This window comes from Chelonoidis abingdonii, chromosome 13 (assembly GCF_003597395.2).
Source record: "Chelonoidis abingdonii isolate Lonesome George chromosome 13, CheloAbing_2.0, whole genome shotgun sequence".
Taxonomy (NCBI): domain Eukaryota; kingdom Metazoa; phylum Chordata; order Testudines; family Testudinidae; genus Chelonoidis; species Chelonoidis abingdonii.
In genome coordinates this window covers 21,617,632-21,637,537 of record NC_133781.1, presented here as the reverse complement: position 1 = coordinate 21,637,537, position 19,906 = coordinate 21,617,632, and positions in this window count along the sequence as shown.

The window sequence follows — 19,906 nt, the reverse complement described above, 5'->3', positions numbered from 1 at the left end:
CTGATTTAGGAGACAATCTCACTTTCAAAAGGGATTTAGATACTTAGGAGCCTAAATCCTATTGACTGTCGATGGGATTTAGGCTCTTAAATATCATTAAATATCTGGGCTTTAATGTCCAGGCATAGGTTTAAGCTAAGGCAGAGCTACATAACTAGCACCATTTTTTTCCTATCCGATTATACCACTATATCACTTACTGCTTTGGAGTGTTACAACCTTTCAAAATGGTTACCGAACCTCAGGATGCCATCCACGTGATTCCACCACAGAACTAGCAGAAGACAACAATAAAAAAGGATCATTTCATTTTGAAATTAAACAAGATTTTCTGTATCCATTCTTTACTGTAAACAATCAAACAAAAAAGACAGGAAGAGCTTATGAACTACCAACTTCGTGAAAAAGAGTCACGTGAACTTTTTATTCATAACATATAGGATATCCAGGTCTTCCCTAATATTGCCATTACTTTTCCACTTCCTTGTGTTCAGCGGAACACCATGCAGACTTGTTTGCATCTCTTAAACAGTGCAGCCTGAAGTACTGCAAGCATATCCACAGTGTCCATTAATACAATGTCCTTCACCTGGACAGCATCATTTATAAAGCCGAGAAAAAAACGACTGGTCTAGATCAGCAGTTTTAAAGGTAGTCAATTTCTGCAGCTAAAGTTGATGACAGGGGTAGTAAGTTATAACCTACAGAGGAGTAGAAATTGAAATAAGAAATACAAGTGGATGGCCAACTAACAGCTATGATAGGGGAACTACTAGCAATAGAAAAGCAAGAAAGCCTATCAAGAATGGTCCTTTACATTCTCGATCACAGCTGAAAGTGACAGATTTATTGGGTATAAATCACCTCTTTGGTGCTGCCCCTGGTCACAAGTAAGTCAGCAAAGGTCACTGTGTTTTTGTGACATACTAATTAAGAACATAAGAATGGCCATACCAGGTCAGACCAGTGCTCCATCTAGTCTGCTATTCTGTCTTCTGACCGTGGCCAGAGCCAGATGTTTCAGAGGGAATGAACAGAACAGGGCAATTAGCAAGTTATCCATCCCCCGTCATCCAGTTCCAGCTTCTGGCAGTCAGAGGTGTAGAGACATCTAGAGATGGGACAACCAGAACTGCATGCAGTATTCAAGATGTGGGCATACTATGGATTTGTAAAGTGGCATTATGGTATTTTCTGTCTTCTCATCTATCCCCTTCCTAATGGTTCCTAATGTTACTACCTTCTTTGACTGCCACTGCACACTGAGCAGATGTTTTCAGAGAACTATCCACAATGACTCCAAGATCTCTCTCTTGAGTGGTAACAGCTAATTTAGACCCCATCATTTTATATGTATAGTTAGGATTATGTTTTCCAATGTTTATTACTTTGCATTTATCAACACTGAATTTCATCTGGCCTTTTGTTATCCAGTCACCCAGTTTTGTGAGATCCCTTTGTAACTCCTCGCAGTCAGCTTTGGACTTAATTATCTTGAATAATTAAGTATCATCTGCAAACTTTGCCACCTCACCATTTACCCCCTTTTCCAGATAATTTATGAATATGTTCAACAGCAGAGAGCCCACTGCAGATTCTTGTGATAAATTCTGGCCTATTTGGACCTCTGCACAGATGGGGGCCCCTGAAATGGAACCAGTACAGAACCACTGACACCTCCCTCTCCTTCCTAGGAGTAGGGAGGGGCCACAAAGACAATATAGAGAGAAGATGCAACAACAAACAACAAAAAGTAGGCCTGGAGGTCAGGTCAAAGGTATAAAAGAAGGGAATCCGATGAGGGCACTGAGCAGAGAAACCCTGGAGATTGATGTCCTCTGTTCATACAACAGATACAGTTTAGAAAGTGCCAGGACTCTTACTCAGAACCTGAATAACACAGAGGCAAGTTAGACACATATTTAGGGTCCAAATTTGTGTGTGTGTGGGGGGGGGGAATGGATGGGCCAAACCAGCTGGAGGGATGGCTGGAGCAAATCTGAAGTGTGTTTACTCAGGACCCAGTGATGGGTTAATCTTGTTCTGCCCCTATCCATGTCTCCTAATGCAAAATATTCATTACAAAATGCAAAATTGCTTGAAATTAAATTTCTTCCTCACACATTATCACAAACCAAAAACGTAGCCCTTTTTCACGTAGAATATTGCTAATGAATATGAGTCCATGTTTCAAAGGAAGACGCTTATATCGTTAGATATCAAAATGTAAAAAATGTTTGATACAAAAATAATTATTGAGTTTAACTTGTGAATAAATCAGTACCTGAGAGGAGATGAATTTGGAAACAGATCACCTGGGACAATTAATCAAACAAAATCTGATTAATGATAATTATTAATGATAACAACAACTTTATCACATTAAGCCTGTAGGCCCCAAATGAGATCAGATTCCATTGCATCAGGTGACAGTCTCACATAGTGAGACCTATCTCAGATAAGTTAAAATCCAAGTAGACAAGACAGAGAATGCGAGCAGGAACACAGACCCAGAGAGGTGAGGTGACATGCCAAGAGTCACACAACATGCCAGGGGGAAAGCTGGAAATAAACTCTAGTCTCCTCACTCCCAGTCCAGTGCCCTATTCTTCAGGACATGCTGCCTCTAAACAGCCTTTATGCAGCTCCATTCCCTTTTTGGCTGGCTCCATCAGAATTACCCATTCGAGCCATATCAGGTGGGATCAGTGCCTGAAATGGATTTGCTGCCCAGATGTCAAACCACATGCACTGACTTATCGATAGTGAGAATAGCCATGGAGCTGATCTGTAACCATTCCAAAAAACACCAACAGATGTAGTATTGCTTTTAGGCATCAATTTCATTAGACAAATGTACTGGTTCAACAGGGGAATTAAAACCTGAAATACAATGGTTTGTACAATTCAAAAAGGAACAATTTTGACACCTTCTGTGTTTACATCAATCTAGATGGCAACTCTTCCATCAATGAAAAACGTATTTTAATTAATAATCTCCCCTAGATTCTTTGTAAATTTACTCAGAAACATAGATAAGCCATTATGATCTGCTGACTAATTTGAAACTAGATCATGACACATTCCAATTTTATCTACTGAAGAACGTAGGATTTTCTGCTCTATGCAATACCAACATTGACCCTCCTCCATGAGCTTGATCCAATGCTCATTAGTCACCAGAACAGCCCAAGTACATTCAATGGGGCTACTCACATGCATAAGGACAGAGGAATCAGGATCACTCTGACCATATTTCATGGGTCTGCTAAATATTGAAGGAAGGGTTGTGCCACCTAAAGTCAATAAATGGGATGAAAGCCAGGCCTGGATCTGTTTAATCATGGATCATAAGGCAGTAGCAGAGGCTGTGTTGTGATTAATGGGGGTTTTTTTCACATGCACAGTATATTGAGACTCATATAAAGAGTAGAGAACTGCTACTATATTTTTGAATCCAAGAATTAATAGCTGAACTGACTGCCAAATCGCGCAAGCACTTATTGCTTAAGAAAGAGTGTTCAGACTTCATAATCAAATCTACAGAGATTTTCCAATGCTAAAAGTAATATGAATAGGTGAAATAAACTTGTATTTGACTTACTATGGGCATACTATTTGGATATACCCAAACGTGGTTGTACCAAGTAGGTCAATATGTAAATGCATTTGAGAAACAATGAGACAATTCAAAAGGAAGGGAAGATATATTATGTTAGAAGCCTTCCAAATGGAGTTTCTGATTCAGTACTGTGATGGGAATTAAGAAATAGAAACATAAGCATGATTCATTAATCTATCTTTCAAGCTTATCTTTCAGGTTTATTAACTGAATTCTTCTCAGGATTTATTGGTTTGCCTTTGATTTTTTTAACAAGAGATACCAAGACTAAATCATAAACAACTCAGACAACGACTGAGGTGCAGAAGAAGAAGTGGAAAAAAGTTGACTTTATTGGAAGATTATACATTTAGATCTGGTTTTCTAATTGCATTCTCTTATCACAAGTATCAGAAGCGACATTTTACTAACTAAGTATGAAGATATGCAAAAGAGAAAAACAATTTCAGCCAGGCCTTTCCCTTATATAAGCAGAAATCACTGCATAACAGCAGTCCCACCAAATCCAAGAGTTATATATCAGCATGGTGCCATTATCCCTCAGTCTTCGCCCACAAATCTCTTCCTGAAGAACTAAGCATGGAAATTAGAAAGGAAAAACTTATCTCCCTGTCTGTGTAATATTGTTCCTGACATTATATTTTTCTGTGTTTTCTCCATTCTAGTTTTAAGTTCCACCAGTTCCACTAGAGGCTCTTCCACAACATGTTATACGTCTTAGGATTCTTATTATTATTTATGTCCTGCCTAAATTTCCCAGTGCTCAGTTTCATCCTTATTAAACTAACTGATCTCTTCTTAGGCACCCCCATAAACAATTCACATCCCCCACTTGTTAACTCCATTCAAACACCTGCAGAACATTTTCATATCCCCCCCTTAGCTGTCCATTTGTTCAAGCTACCATATTGGGCTCCATTCAGCCAAGATTTTGGGAGCAGAGGCCCCAGCAGTGCAAAGACTAACAGTGGGTGGAGCAAAGTGGGCACAGACTCCCTCATTCCAGGAGAGGAGAAGGTGATAGATCTCAATAATCAAGCAAACACACACTGTTTACTAAGAACCACTGCACCAACCAGAGTGACTTCGGTTGATAGTGTAACAGCAGGCATTCTGAAGTAAACTTCCCAGAGCTGTCTCAATCCTGTGAAATCTGTGGAGTGGACCTCAGGTGGTGTCAGATAAGTTTTGGGTGTGCACCCCTTCGCATGTCAATGGACAGTTTGAAAGCCTGGTACACTGGGGCATTTTTGTTCATCCTGGCAACATGGCCAAAGAGCATAGAACACTGCTTTTGAACATAGTGAGTGACTGAGGGAAGGCCAGCCCTTTGAGAGTTTGTGATACTTTGCACAAAGTCAAATCACTTTATGCTCAGGATTTGGTGCTGACAGTACATATGGAATGCCTCTAACTGGTCCATATTGGCCTGTTCGAAGGTCCACGTTTCTGACCCATCCAGCAATACAGGTAGTACACAGGTTTGATAGGTCCTGAACTTTGTCTCAGTGCAAAGATGTTTTTGTATCCATAAGCAAGACATGGATTTCATACAGCAGGTGACGAGACCCGTTTGTCGAAGAATGTTCAATTTGCTGCATCCATTTGAACTCTTCTTGTAGCCAAGGTAGATGAACTCACCAACACTTGCCATCATATTCGACCCCACTTGAATATGATGGCATTTTCCAGGCCATGGCCAAATGTGGCTGTGAAATCTACATCAATTCCCTGGCCAATAAAGCAGAGGACGGCCTAAAGAACAAGAGAACTAGTGGCAGAAACTAAACCGGTTCCAAATGAAGAAAACGTCATTTCATGGCTCAGGGAAAAGTAGTTTACATCTCCCAGTGCCATACTGGGTGAATCTAGACCATTTAATTCTTTTAATCTTTCCTCACAAATTAATTCCTGCAGCCCCTTCATCATTACTAAGCAGTCATATTACCTTTAAATGTACAGAGGCTTGGTATTTTTTGTGATCCTGAATATTCAAATGAATAACTTCAAAAGGTGAGGGTTGTGTTTTTTTTTTAAAGCTCCTTCTTCAGTATAGAAGCAATCTTCAATTCTTTTCAAAAGCAAGCCATGGGGATAAGTGCACAGATGTTCATAAGGCTGCCCAGTCAAGCAACATTTCATTTAAGCAGACTAAAGATTTTTTTAGCCCCAAAGGGACACAGAAACAAACATATGATTGCTGATACTGATCAGAATGATATATTAATGAATGCTTGACTATCACTGGTGAAGACACTTCAGATATTGTTCCTCTAGGAGTAAGTTTTATTGTTTTTGGGACACATACAGCATTGAAATTAATATAGCATTATTCCACACCACAAAGACTACTGAATGCACATGGATTTATTATGATCGCTGGGCAAATGATTGGGAATATATTTTATTTACTCCTTTCTGTTTCTTGCCAGAAATCAAGCATCTCCAAGAATAAATCCCCATCCTGACAAGTCCCAATCCCCCTCCACCCGCACACACACACACTCATAGGTGCCTGGAGAGGAGTGGGAAATCTTGGCAATGTGTCTTAAAGGTAATCAGATTCAGATTATTTTGCACCAAGAAGAAAGCCAATTTCAAATCTGTGAGGCTCTCTGAGTAGCCTTTGTTTTGGAAAGTACTTGAGCACATGCTTAAGTCCATCCCTACCAAGGAAAGCTCTTAAGCACATGAGTAAAGTAGGTGCTTAAATCCCATTGACCTTATAATACTTAAACATTTAAGTATATGCTTACCTGATTAGGGATTAGAAGTAGTAAAAAATAATACTAATATTTTTCTGTGGAATTTTTCAGTTTTTCATTGAAAAAACATTTTTTAAAATTTCCTTCCTAAAACTCAGAAATTGTTACCAATTTTTTTTGGAGAGATGGGGTGGGGAGGGTTAGTTTGCATTTTTTAAAATCGAAAACTGAAAAATATCAACCAAAACTGAAATTTGTTTGGTGAAAATTTTCAGTTGGGTTGAAAAGCTATTTAGCACCCAGGAAAAATAAAACTCAAAATGTTTCATCCCATTTCTGCTAGGGATGCTCTCCTAACCAGGGCCAGAGAATGCCCTGCCAGCAGCCCCCTACTCCCGTTATACCAATGGAGCTCTTGCTCAAGCACTCCTTTTATATCTTTCATTGAATGTCCAAAAGCAGATTTTTTTATTTCCTCAAGTCTATTCCTTGTGTAAACAATCATTAAATAATATCAGCAAAGACTTCTTGGACTATAGATGGATTGTTAGCAATTTATTGCAAGTAGCTGGTATCTGAAATTCAAGATGTTAGTTAGCTTTGATTGCACACATGAACATACACCTTCAAACCTGGGTGCCTAAAGTTATAGCTCTACATCCATATTTAGAAACCTAAAGTAAGTGACCCAATTTTCACCTTCAACTCCCATTGAAGTCCAGGGGAAATTTTCCAGAGCCTTCACTGTCGCTTAGCCAACTTAGACATATTTAGGCCAATGTGCATTGATTCCATTACCAAGGACCCCTGCGTATATGTCCATGACATCATGGTACTCATCCTGGGCACGGGTCCATACTAGCATAGCCTGATGCAAAATCGGAGCATTAGTTATTTTAAACCATTCCTCCAACGCGGAGACAATTTACAAATAGCTGAAACGTGTGAAGATCAGTGAGGTGGAGAGGTTATTTCTGGTGGTTCGAGGTCTGTAACTACAAGTAATGGAATGAAATTAAAATATGTAGTGGGGGGGGGCGGGATGTAGGCTGCATAACCAGAAAGCGTCGGTAATAAGATCCATTAAGTGGTGGAACTTTTCTCCCAGGGTATTTCAGGAAGTCCCATCACACTGAAATTATTTTAGACAAAAATACCCAAAATTTAACTTGTAGGAAACAGTCCTGCATTGGGCAGGGGGAGGGAATGGTCTGGATGGGTTCATTCCAGTTTACATTCTTATCAAAACAACACATTTTGACACTTCCCTCTGAATGTTTGCTAGATAACAAATATAAATTCTTTTATGTCCAACTCAGTGTTCCCGGCTACAGTTTTATGCTTTTCTTTATTTCATAGTGAGCTGCAAGAATTTAGTAGGAGGTGCAGACAAAAACTCTTGATGCGCCAGGGTCATTTACTATTAGCTCACAGTAGATTCATAAACAGAATCCAAACTATGTTTGTCATTCTCACTTACCATCCAATCCTGCAAGCTCTAGAACTGTCTGATACCCCATGCATAAAAGCAAATGTAAAAATATACACTAGGAGAAGCGGGGACTTCTGGATGTGAGATAGCTGCTATGTGGCAGTAAAAAATGAATGTGCAATTGCAGCATTTGGGATAGATATAAATCCAGCATCACTAGCTAGATATAAATCATGACAGAGGCAGAAGTTAAATAGTACCGCATTTAAAGCATAACATTTCAGTGAAAAGTTTCCAGCCCTGTGTCTTGTGTTACTCGGTGTTTTGAATATCCAACTTAAAAATAAATAGTTCTGCAAATATAATTGGTCACAGCGGTGATATAGAGCTTAGTGGATAGCAAAGCTTAGAAGCTTCAAAGATTCTGTTCAGATCAAGATTCCAAAGTTTGTACAATTATTCCAATGTGTGAAACATTTTGGGATAAATACTGGCCCCCCTGAAGTCTATGGAAGTGTTGCAATTGACTTCAAGGGAACCTGGATTTCACCCTTTGAGCTGGAACTTGTGAGAAGAGCTACCTGTCAAGAAATGTGCCTGTTGTCAGTGTGGTACATGTAGCTGAGATGCTGCTCATTGTATGAGTTCTGCACCTTTAAATTTCTAAGAACTCCTCCTGCACACAATTATCTCTACTCAGCAAAGCATTTCAGTACATGCTTTATTTTTAGCACCTCCTTAAGTTCCATTGACATCAGGGGGACTTAGGCAGATGCTTTACTTGATGAATGCGCTTTGCTTATTGGGGCCTATGTAAAGTGTAAGGAGATGGAGAATTGGACCCAGATGGGGCAGGAGAACAAGGCTACAAACAAAAAAGTCATGAGCTTGCTTTAATGGTTCCGTATTTCTCTCTTTTTCATTTTTTTTAAAAACTCATTGGCAGCTGAAGATAGTAGGAGACACTCAGCATCTCACAGGATTGGACCTAATGACAATCAATCTGGTTTCTTCTCCCAAATTCACAGAGTTGTTATTTTTGCATGTGGCAGTAATTAAAAAAAACATGGTAACTATTTACATTTTATTAATATCTGAAGTTATATGCGGAATTTGCCACTGTGCTTAGTGATAACTGATGCAGATTTAATTTACAACTAGAAGTTTTGATCATTGTTCACTCCTGAGTCATGTAAGTTGTTCCACAACTTCCAATGGTCCACATATTAGCTGTGTCAGCACTGTATTTCCTTCCCCCTGGAATAAAAATTTAGCAATAAACTCCAGAGGCAAAGTGGCATATAGTTAATGGCATTCAATCTAAGCTTATTGCACATCGACCTTGAATGCTGCCAAGTCTCTAACATGTGCTGACAATACAGGCATCGTTGCTAAGCTACCTATTATTAATCTTTGCAAGGAAAAATGAAGAGGTCAGAATGTGTTGAAGGTGGGTTTATTAGGGAGCTCTGATGGAGGATCTCATTTGAAAGCCTGGATATTTCATCCTGTTTACTATTCAGAAAAACATCACATTTTTGTAATTATTTTAAACTGATCAGCATTCACAATTTGGGGCAGTCACTACATCTTACCTTGAAAGAGAGGGAGAGAAAAAATAAATAAATAACTAAAAACTTTAAACAACGTGTGTCCACAATCAGGACAATTGTAACTGGATGTTCCAGTCACTAGTGACTGTCAGAAAATTCTCCACACTTACTATCTACCTGTTCTTCTGACTGTGGGGTTGTTTTTTTTTTGTTTTTTAAAGGGATCAAAGTTAGATAAAGAAACAAGACACATTCTATTTATCAATAAATCATCAAGAACTGACACAAAGCCCAACGAATGGGATGTATGCACACACACAACATGAAAAGGGGAACTCAGAGTCCTTTGAAAGAAGAAAAGGCCAGGATAACAGCAAAAACTGTCCTGGTGTCACTTCTCCACAAAGTAAAGTGATGTGGGAGGCAAAGAGGAGGTGGAGTGTACGTTTTCAAACAGATGTGAACAAGGTATCAAAGTGCTGTATTCAGGAGTTGATCATATACCCATGGAGTGCAGAGAAAGAGCCCATGCTTTATAGGAAACGAGAAATCTACTACAGAATGTAGGAGAAAACAAAAGTAAATCCAACCAGCCAAACTTTCTTAAGGCTTGGACACTTACTCTGGAATAAGCATCCACAGGGGGGACATACACTGGTATAACAATATCAGTGCAACTCTTCTGGTATAACTGGTAAAGCTTTCCCATGAAGACAAACCCTTAGCTGCAGAAAATCCTTCACAATTCACACTAGTGCTTGGGAAAGCCATTACAAATGACTGCATTTGATGAAGCTGGACTAGATTTTGCCACTCTTAATTCCAGTGAATAGTATCTTATTCCATTAATAGTGTCAGTGGAGTCAGGCAGCAGCTCATGTGATTCACCATGCCTTGAGGAGTCACACTTGCCCTTCAGGGTAACCTGAGACTTTATGCTGTGCTGTGCCACAGCAGGTGCAATCCCAGGGATGAACTGGAACTCTAAATTTCCCTCTCGCTGCTCCTGCAGGAGACTAATGTTCTAAAACCTTTCAGAGGGTGCAGCATGCTCCCTTCCTCAGCACTAGCTCTGCTTGTCAGAGTAAGAGGATGGGAAAGTCAATAATATTACCTTACTCTTATATAGTATTTTTCATCAGTAGACCTCAAAGCACTTTTCAAAGGAGCTCAGTATCATTATTTCCATTTTACAGATGGGGAAACCGAGGCACAGAGAGGGGGAGTAGACCATTCACTCAGTAGACCATTGGCAAAACTAATGGAACTCAGGGCTCCCAAGTCCCAGTTCAGTGCTCTATGGCCAAAGTTCTCACCCGCTCCTTGTCCTTCTCTGTTCATTCCCCGCCCATGTGTATAGGATGACAGTTGACATAGCAGAAGTTAATCTCCTTCCATGCACAAAGCAAAGATCCAAGCAGGCCAGAAAGAGGGGTGCTTGCTGCTTGCTCCTACGGATAGCAACACTAGAGCCATTTGCAATCTAGAGCTTGTTTGACAAGGGTTATATAGTTTTTAACTATAACACTTTCCACGACACTTATAAATTGTCTGTAATAAAAATAACGATGTCTTAGCAATAGGAGGTCTCACAACCTAGCTTTAAGTCTTCACCATAGTGGCCTTTTTTTTTTTTTAACCAGATCACATATTTTATGTCATCTTAGGGGAATAATTACTTTGAATTTGTTATACGGTGCCATAGGGTCTGATCAGACATGCCACTGAGCGGTTCCTGCATGGCTCTGATTGCCCTGGAGACTGTCAATTCAAGGATGCACTCAACATCCCACGGAACAGGTCCATTATAATGTCTATTCACTGAAAAGAAGAATTTCTGATCTTTACCTACAGAACAACAACAAAATCTAATTAGTGCAGCTCGAAGGGGTAGTAAGGTATAAGAAGGATCTCTGCATCCCATCAATCATGTGCTAACAAACAGGATAACGGATTGTTAGTTGATTAAAACATTAGAACCTGTATTTAGCAGCTATAACCAACTAGTCTGTCTTTTATGAACAGAAGAACACCATGAGTGCTAATAATTTTGAGGCACTCTATTTTAACTGTGACATACTGTGCATAATAGCAACCTCAGTGTGTCCACTGCAGAATGGACACTCTTATACACTGCAAACTGTAAAATGTGACCAATTGCTATTGGTCCAAAATGTGACATTAGTTGTGAGACAAGGTGGGTGAAGTAATATCCTTTATTGGACCAACTTCTGTTGGTGAAAAGATAGGTTCTTGAGTTTACATAGAGCACTTCTTCAGCTGTGTGTAAGCTCAAAAGTTTGTTTTTCCCCCAAAGGAAGTTGGACCAATAAAAGATATTATCTCACTTTTGCCTCTCTATTATCTGGGGACGAACACAGCTACTATGACACTGCAAACATTAGTTGTAAACATTTAGAGCAACTTACTCAGGGTCCACTTCGGGGCATTCAGCAAGAGGGGTAACAGTCTGTAAACGGGGGTGTGGGAGGGGAGAAAGACAGTCTTGCATTTGCTCAGTCACAGTGCCCTGGATCTTTAACCTCTGAGCAGCATCAGAACACAATCAAAGGAACACACAACGGATACATCCTGCCAAAAGGGAAAGGTGGGGAAGTAAGACTGACCAGCAAGCCCTGCAACCCAAAAGCTGCACAGAGCTAACAGCCAAACAAGCAGAGGAGAGATGTAAAAACACAGAGGGGCCACAGAGAGTTTCTGTGGAGTGGCCAGACTGTGAGAGAGAATTGAGAAATATGCTCATATGAGAACCAACCAACCAAAACCATTACTACCATCTACTCTTCCACACAGGCTATAGCAGAAAGGCAGGACTGATCTTTTCTATCTTGATAATTCAGTGTATCTTTCTGATTGTTATTTCTGAAGAATCATTGAAGTTGCCAGCTTGCTCAACACCACATCAAATGCAGTTGTGGAGAGGGTGAAACCCATCTTTGCCCATTTGGGGATTTCATAGCAAGTTATCTCTGTCCATCAGCCTCAATTGTCCTCTGAAATCTTAAAGAGTTTTGTAGATATCTTTGGTTTCCCTCATGTCCCACCCTCTCCAGTATTCTCAGGGTAACAGTGAGGCAGAATGTGTGCTAAGAATAATAAAATAAGACAAGACCCTTATCTTGTCCTCTTGGCATAGTGAGCAACATCTCTCGCAAACTGCAGAATTATTGACATGAAGGAATTTGAGGTCCATTATCCCAGTCATCCCTTCCCAACTAGACCTTTTTTGGCCTGGCTTCCTGAGACTACAAAAGGAGGAATATCAGTATAAAACCCATCAGAAGAGGGACTTAGACAGACATCATAGAGTCAAATCCTTCAGAGTGCTGAATCCAGGAGAACATATTTCAGTGAAGAGTTCTTAAGAACAGGGGATTGTTCAGGGATGTGCCAGAGCTCCTTGATACTACTTTGTTAATATGCCTATTCTTATTATGTTATTTTTAATGAAAAGTTTGAATAAAGGTATTACAACTTTGCCCTTTTCAGAAAGGCAGATATGGTTTGAGTTGTGAACATTTAGACCCGTTATTCAGGGTGGCCACTTGGGGACACATGCCAAGGAGGTCAGGGTCTGTCTTTATCCTGTTTATACAATCTTGCATTCACCCTGATTTTGGCGTCCGCATTTCTCTAATCTCTACATAGTAAAGGCCATCGGTTCAGCCCTCTATCTTTGCCCCTTATGACTAAGGCCTGGTCTACACCGGAGGGTGGGGGAGAATGGATCTAAGATACACAACTTCAGCTATGAGAATAGTGTAGCTAAAGTCAATGTATCTTAGGTTGACTTACTTCACATCCTCACGGAGTGGGATCGACTGCCGCCACTCCCCCATCGACTCCGCTTCTGCCTCTCACTGCGGTGGAGTACAGGAGTCAACAGCAGAGAGATTGGGGATCAATTAGTCGCGTCTACACTAGACGCGATAAATCGGTCCCAGACAGATCAACCACTACCCACCAATTCGGCGGGTAGCGTAGACTTATCCTAAGGTTCTTAATGTTGGATGATCAGTAAGAGGGAAAACAAGTCCACTGTTTTAAGACACATGGACTCCAATTTTGGAAACCCACAGTGGCTCAGGAAAGGTTTGCGGAAGCAACCAGACTTTTGGGTGCTTTTCTGAACCAGACCTCTGGACCATTTGAACTTCACCCATTGCTAATAAAACATGATGAAAACATTTTGAAATAAACTTGATGTGTTTTCAACATACATAGACTTCTGTAATAGCTTAAGACGACAGTGGATTTCCAAGCCCAGGGAAAGATTTAGGATGATCTCATGCAAAGAAGACTGATTGTTTCAGCAGCAAGTCTCTGTAGCTAGCATCTTCCCATCATTGGAAGATACTCTCATGAAAGACCTCAAAGATGTTTTCCCCCCAAGTGTTTAAAGGACAAGTCTAAATCCTATACTTCAAAAAAAGTTAAATTGTATGGGAGTGGGGCGGAGAAGTAGATTTCTGGTGCCCTGCTGTTCATGAGGGAAGAATTCTACTTCTTCCTGGGTGGTACGGGGATTTCAAGTACATCCTCATCAACCATTTTGTAAAAGGAAAGCTGAAAGAACAAACCTGTGTGAAACCTCTCATGAGAAACCTGCCAATGGAGCATGAAGGGTAATGAACTCCCAAGTTTTCTTCCTCTTTTCACGCTCCCTTGAAGTTATTTTATTTATGTCATGCACTTCAAAGGAGCTGGATAGCTGGAGCTGCATCTTTGGTTGGAGAGAATTTCTGCAAAGCCAAAAGAATATGTTGCAAACGCAGCACAGAATTGACCAATTAAGATACAAGATGGCAAAATGCACATGCATTTTCAAGACATCCATATAGCCTGTAGAAAAATTCCCCAACACTGTAACTTCTTCTCTCGTGTTTCTTGGAATTACCACAGTATTTCTCTGTGTGTTAGTTTATTACTGTTCACAGCAGCCCTAGAGAATGAAGTCTAGTCTAAGTACAAGAGATACAACAACAGTAATACAGGCTTCTCCATACTATCCCTAAATCTTGATTTTGAGTGGTGACCTCTAGAGTTGAAACAGTAGGTCAGTCTCAAATCATTTCTTTGTATTTCAGCTGATATCAACAAGAAGTATGTCAATGGGGGATAGTGGTGTGCTTGTGATGTTCACATATGTCCACTGGACGCTGAACTCAAAGCTAGAAACTCAAATAGTTGTCTGAGGGTAACAACATTTGGTCACTACCAGCCTAGCTTGCATTTGAACCAGCATTCTAGACATGATATGCTCCAAGATCTATTACTGATACCCTGAGCCATTAAGTTTCTTAAATAAAGAGCATTCTGGTGCATGTATTTTCCACACTAAAAAATACCTATCTGGCATTTTTTCCCCTTCATGTTTTGTATAGAACAATATTCTACTTTGGAACAAATTCTAGATCTTTCCACATTTTCCCCAGGTAGACGTTTGTATGTTAACAGTGAATTTTATTTAAGTTTCATTTTATTTAGCCTGTAAAAATATTTTTGTGGAAAACAAGAAAAAGAAAAACAACTGCACAGAACAGCATTTTTTTTCCATTTTCTGTGAAAGCTGATGGAGTACCTCAGCTGAAAACGGTGTGTGCAATACATCCTCCACTTCCCTGGCATAAATGGCATGACTTCAAGCACCTTGCTCACTCTGACCCTTAGTTTGTATCACAATAGCAGTCAAAGTAATGTAATGATTAAGAGTGTCCTGGGTACAATGGGTAGTCAATTCAATAATGAAAGATCTGGAAATCTGACTTCAACTGAGCTGCATCAGTTTACACCAGCAGAGAATTTGGCTTTTTGTTCCTGGATTAATAGAACAGTGCTACCTGAACGGATTTTGGTGACCTCTTTGTTAAGTTGTTTTGCAAAAGTTTAGAAAGGTTTTTCAGTATGGGATATTTTAGATGTTTGAACAGAATTAGAGATAATATATATTCCTTTTATGTATTTATCCCTGTTCTACAATTTGTCGTCTCAGACTGTCACAAAAAGATGTAACTACAGACTGTCACATTCTGGAGTGTTATCCAGACCAGTGAAGAATTATGTCACCTCTTACCCGTAACCCTGAATGCCTTATAATGCCTTGCTACTATAGCTCTCTGCCAGGGATGCCCACAGTCTGCAACAAGCATGCACTATGTTTATGTACTGGGCAACTGTGATGATTCCAACTCTTTGGATCCAGAAGCCTGCCTGCAATACTACAACTTCCACTGTTCTTCATCAGCTTTGATTAACAACTGATAAGGTGACTCCACACTCTCCCTTGCCCTGAATTGTCCCAAAAACATGTTTTCTGACATATCCAGCCCTGTCCCAGAACAATCAGAGGAATGTTACTGTTCATGACTCCTTTAAAGAGTCAATATTCAACAGTTTGTTACTTTGATGGGAGTTATTAAACAGTTCAGTTCAAACGCAGCACTGGATTGGTTTAGATTAAAAATAAAACAGATGTAGTTAATTACAAAGAGAGATCTTAAGCGAGTACAATCTAAGGATTAAAGTCAGAAATGGTTACAAGAGAAATAAAGATAACATGCCTTCAAATAATTAAATCTTAAACTAGACTTGGTTCAAGGTAAAATCCTCGCCACATGTCTCCATCAAGATGCCTGACCAAACTCCTCGCTCAGGACCTATCCCCCAAAATCAAAGGACCATTGATCTTAAGTGAAAGATAGATATTTTAGGGTTTCTTGATCCCTCTCTTTTAGAGTCCAATGGATCTCTGAAATGGATTCTTCCAACGGATATCTCCAGATAAAAGTTGATTTCCAGCTGTGAGGTAGGCAACATGGAGTCTGTCTTGTAGGACATTTCCTGCTGCTTAATCCCCTGCTGGAGTTATGGCTACTAAAACAAATTATTTAATGCCTGCCTCCCTCCGGTACACCTGAATGAACATTAGACGTGTGATTGTCAATCTCCTTCCCCGCCACAATAGCTGAGATTTGCTTCCACCCCTTGTTAGCTTGATGGGTTTGTTTACACAATATTTCTTTGAAAGCACTATGGAAGTAACTTCCAGGTGGGGAAACCAGATTGCTTTCTTAGGGTGGGGACATTCTTGCTCGACTGACAAACTCATTTTAAGAATTAGAATTTCAATTTATGTCCTTAACTTGGCATCGGTCACTTGAACCTACATTACGTGATGAGATTAATAACCAGTGAGTCATGAGCTTTCCACTGACACCCTACAAGATATATTTAGTACAAAAATTATTACAGTAATGTATAGGGTCTGAATACAGAGGTGCTTAGGGTCACACAGACTCAATCCAGCAAGGTGCTGAACTCTGGTCCTGATCCATCAAAGCACTTAAATACAGGCTTAATTTTAAGCACATGAGTAGAATCAATGGGACTACAGATGTGCTTAAAGTTGAGCATATTTTCACGCGCTTCGCAGGACTAGAGCTAGAGTGCTCAGCAGCTTGCAGGACATGGGTCTAGAATGTCAATGGCTTTTATGCATTCTGTAGCACAATTCCAATAAGAGTGGACCAGGAAATGTATTTCAAGGAGGTGGACCAGCTGGTCAGGCAGCTAGATGCCCCCAAAACCAGGGAGCCTTGAACTCTGAAGATCCCAGCTGCACTGCAGCCTCCCAGGTGGGCTGCCAAACAACTTGGAAGCCCGGGCTGCCCAGGACCCAGGGAAGCAGGTCAACCTGATAGGAAACCAGGCAAATTCATCAGAAACCCACTTGGTTTGCACTGAAATTTCATCAAAATCTACACATCCCCACAGAGTGTTTTGATTTTGACAAATCAGCATGGTGTGTGGAATAAACTTTCCAAAGGAAAGTTTCTGACCATCTCAGATTCAAACCATTGCAGTGTGATATAATTACCTCTTCTTACCCCTCCACTCAGGCCCCGTCTTCGTAACCTAACCTGATCGGAGAAGAGGACTGGTCAGCCAATCAAAACTTCAAGTAATAAGTATACTTCCATTTTTCACACACCACATGGGGAATTCACAGTTCAGTTCCTGTGACTTGTGGCAATTACTTTGTAATGAAAATATAAGTTGACACAACATGAATATATTTCACATAATGTAAAAAAGGGTTGCATTCTTGACACAACCTTATGGCTGTAATCCTCCTGTTCCTATTCATATGCTGTAGTTAATGCCAAACTTAATGGCTTTGTGGTGAAAACAATGACTAGCCTGAAAACTCAAAAGGCTCTAGAGGTCTGTCTTGCAACCTAATGTGTCCTTAAGGAATCCTGTTGTCTTTATTGGAAAATATATACTCAGCTAGCAAGTACAGCAAAACACATCCAAGCTCTTGCTGATTACAGCCAGATGTCAGATGAATTTGATCAGCAGCGTGAACACATGAGGTTTATACTTGTGCATATATCCTCCAGTTCATAATAAATGGTGACACTGTCTATGATTGGCAGATAAGAGAGAGGTTAAGCGACCTTATGTTCCCAGAACTAAAATAACAGAGTAAAATTCACCCATATGCTCCTACAATAAATAGCTTCCCAGTAGGAGGCACTATACTATGATTGTATCTAGGAACTTAGAGAACTCTAAATTAGAAAGGGCTTGATGAGCGAGCATGGAACAGGAGGAGGAAGAAATAAAGCCTGAACGTTGCAGTGTCAGAAACTGGGAATACCGAGGGAAAACGGGGGGGGGGGGGGCACCAAAGAAAAAGCAGCACACCCAATTCCAGTCCCTGCATGAGACCTGTATACTATTTAAATCCTACTTTAGCAGGACATAAGCTGTACAGCACCTAGCATAGTGGAGTCCTGGCCCATGACTGGGACTCCTAGATGTTATTGTAATACAAATAATAATTAATAAATAATAATAAGAGGCACATAGAGCTCCTTCCGGCATTCTGCATAGGGTTGAATTTCACTCTGTATAGATAATTAATGCACATGAGCTCTTATTAACAGGGACTGAGACAGAATAACTAGTCTTATTATCCTGGTTTGAAGCAGATGGTTTAAAAGTCACATAGTCCTCAATGCCTGGAAAATGATTGCCATTTGCATAGGACTAATGCCATCATTTTCCAACATATGGCTACAGCTCTGAATGATCATTCAATTGTATTGTGCAGCCAAAATTGTAACCAACAAGGCTCAACAGTACAGCAGAAATGGCAGCATTTCCCAAGAAGGAAAAAGAATTCCTGTAGTTTTCATCTTAGAGGAAAATGTCAGGCACAAACCAGTTGAACGAAAAATGTAATGAAATTATTCTGCTGATGTACTGTATTCTCATGAGTACATTTATCACTAAGGGAACACAATATTCTAGAGTATTATTCTTCATTTTTTTGCACAGATGTTTTCTGACAGAAAATAATGTGGAAGTGTATTCAAATTCATCATCTGCTTCATATATGTTTAAAAATAATTCTTGATTCCATTAATTTTAGACCCAGAGTTATCATTTGAAATAAGACAAGCACAGGATGTGCAGTAGCAATGGCTAAAATATGCACACTTTCTGCTTAGAGATTGGGTTAATTTTCCCAAGATCACTGGCAGGGATAGTCAGAAGTGCCTCAAATAAGTAGCTACTTTCAATACTTCCGGCAATTTGCACCTCCCTGCACCAGTAACAGCTGTTAAACTCCTACTAGCAGGATGTTGAACTCAAGAGAGGTGAGCAGGTGGGTTTTCCACTTCTACCTTCCCACATGGGTTTCGCTGGGGGGTAGACCCTTCCTTTATCCAGCCAGAAGTAAAGTTAGGGAAATCATAACAGCTATCATAACCCATTATGTGACAGGTTCTCCTCTGGATCTGATGTGCAGAGGATGAGTGTTAATGCCCCAGCTATAGAGCTTTAGCTCTATTTACTCTGGAGGTCTCCAGTTCAATCTCTCATGTGTTGGCCAACACGGTGGTAGTCTTATAATTAATAAAGATCATTGCTGGTGGGGGGAGGGCAATCTTGCATTTCTTACTTACATAAGTAATCTATAATCATGTAAGCTGTTCCATTGCCTTTAATGGGTTGACAGATGTAGTTACTCATATGAGTTAGGATTTGCTGGCTCAGTTCTCTATACAATACCAGAGATCTTCATGATGCTTAAAAGAAACCCAAACCATCACACAACATAGCAAGTTATGTTCCCTGGCACAGCTACCTTAAAGACTTACATTATTAAGTCACCTAGTCCATCCTAAAGAGCAGTGCATGACTGTTCCCAACAGCATATTTGGGGTTTATCCACTCTAGTTTTAAGTGAAACACTATGGTGCAAAAGTGGCTTTTCTTGCTGTATTTACGTTCCAGTCAACACCAGGAAGTACCGGAAAGCTCCTTGGAAGATTTACAGTGCATTTTCTGGAATAAAACAGTGTGAATAAGTTTTGGATAAGCATTAATGCTGCCTTGTGCCCTAAAAGTAAAATCATAAATATATAATACAGATCTTCCACCTGTATGAGATAGGTATGGAATTTTTGTCAAAGGCAAAATTCAACCCTTTCCTCTGCCCTACCGTTATTTTCCTAATTACATGCAAAAGACGTGATTCTTTTGAATGTGATACATTACA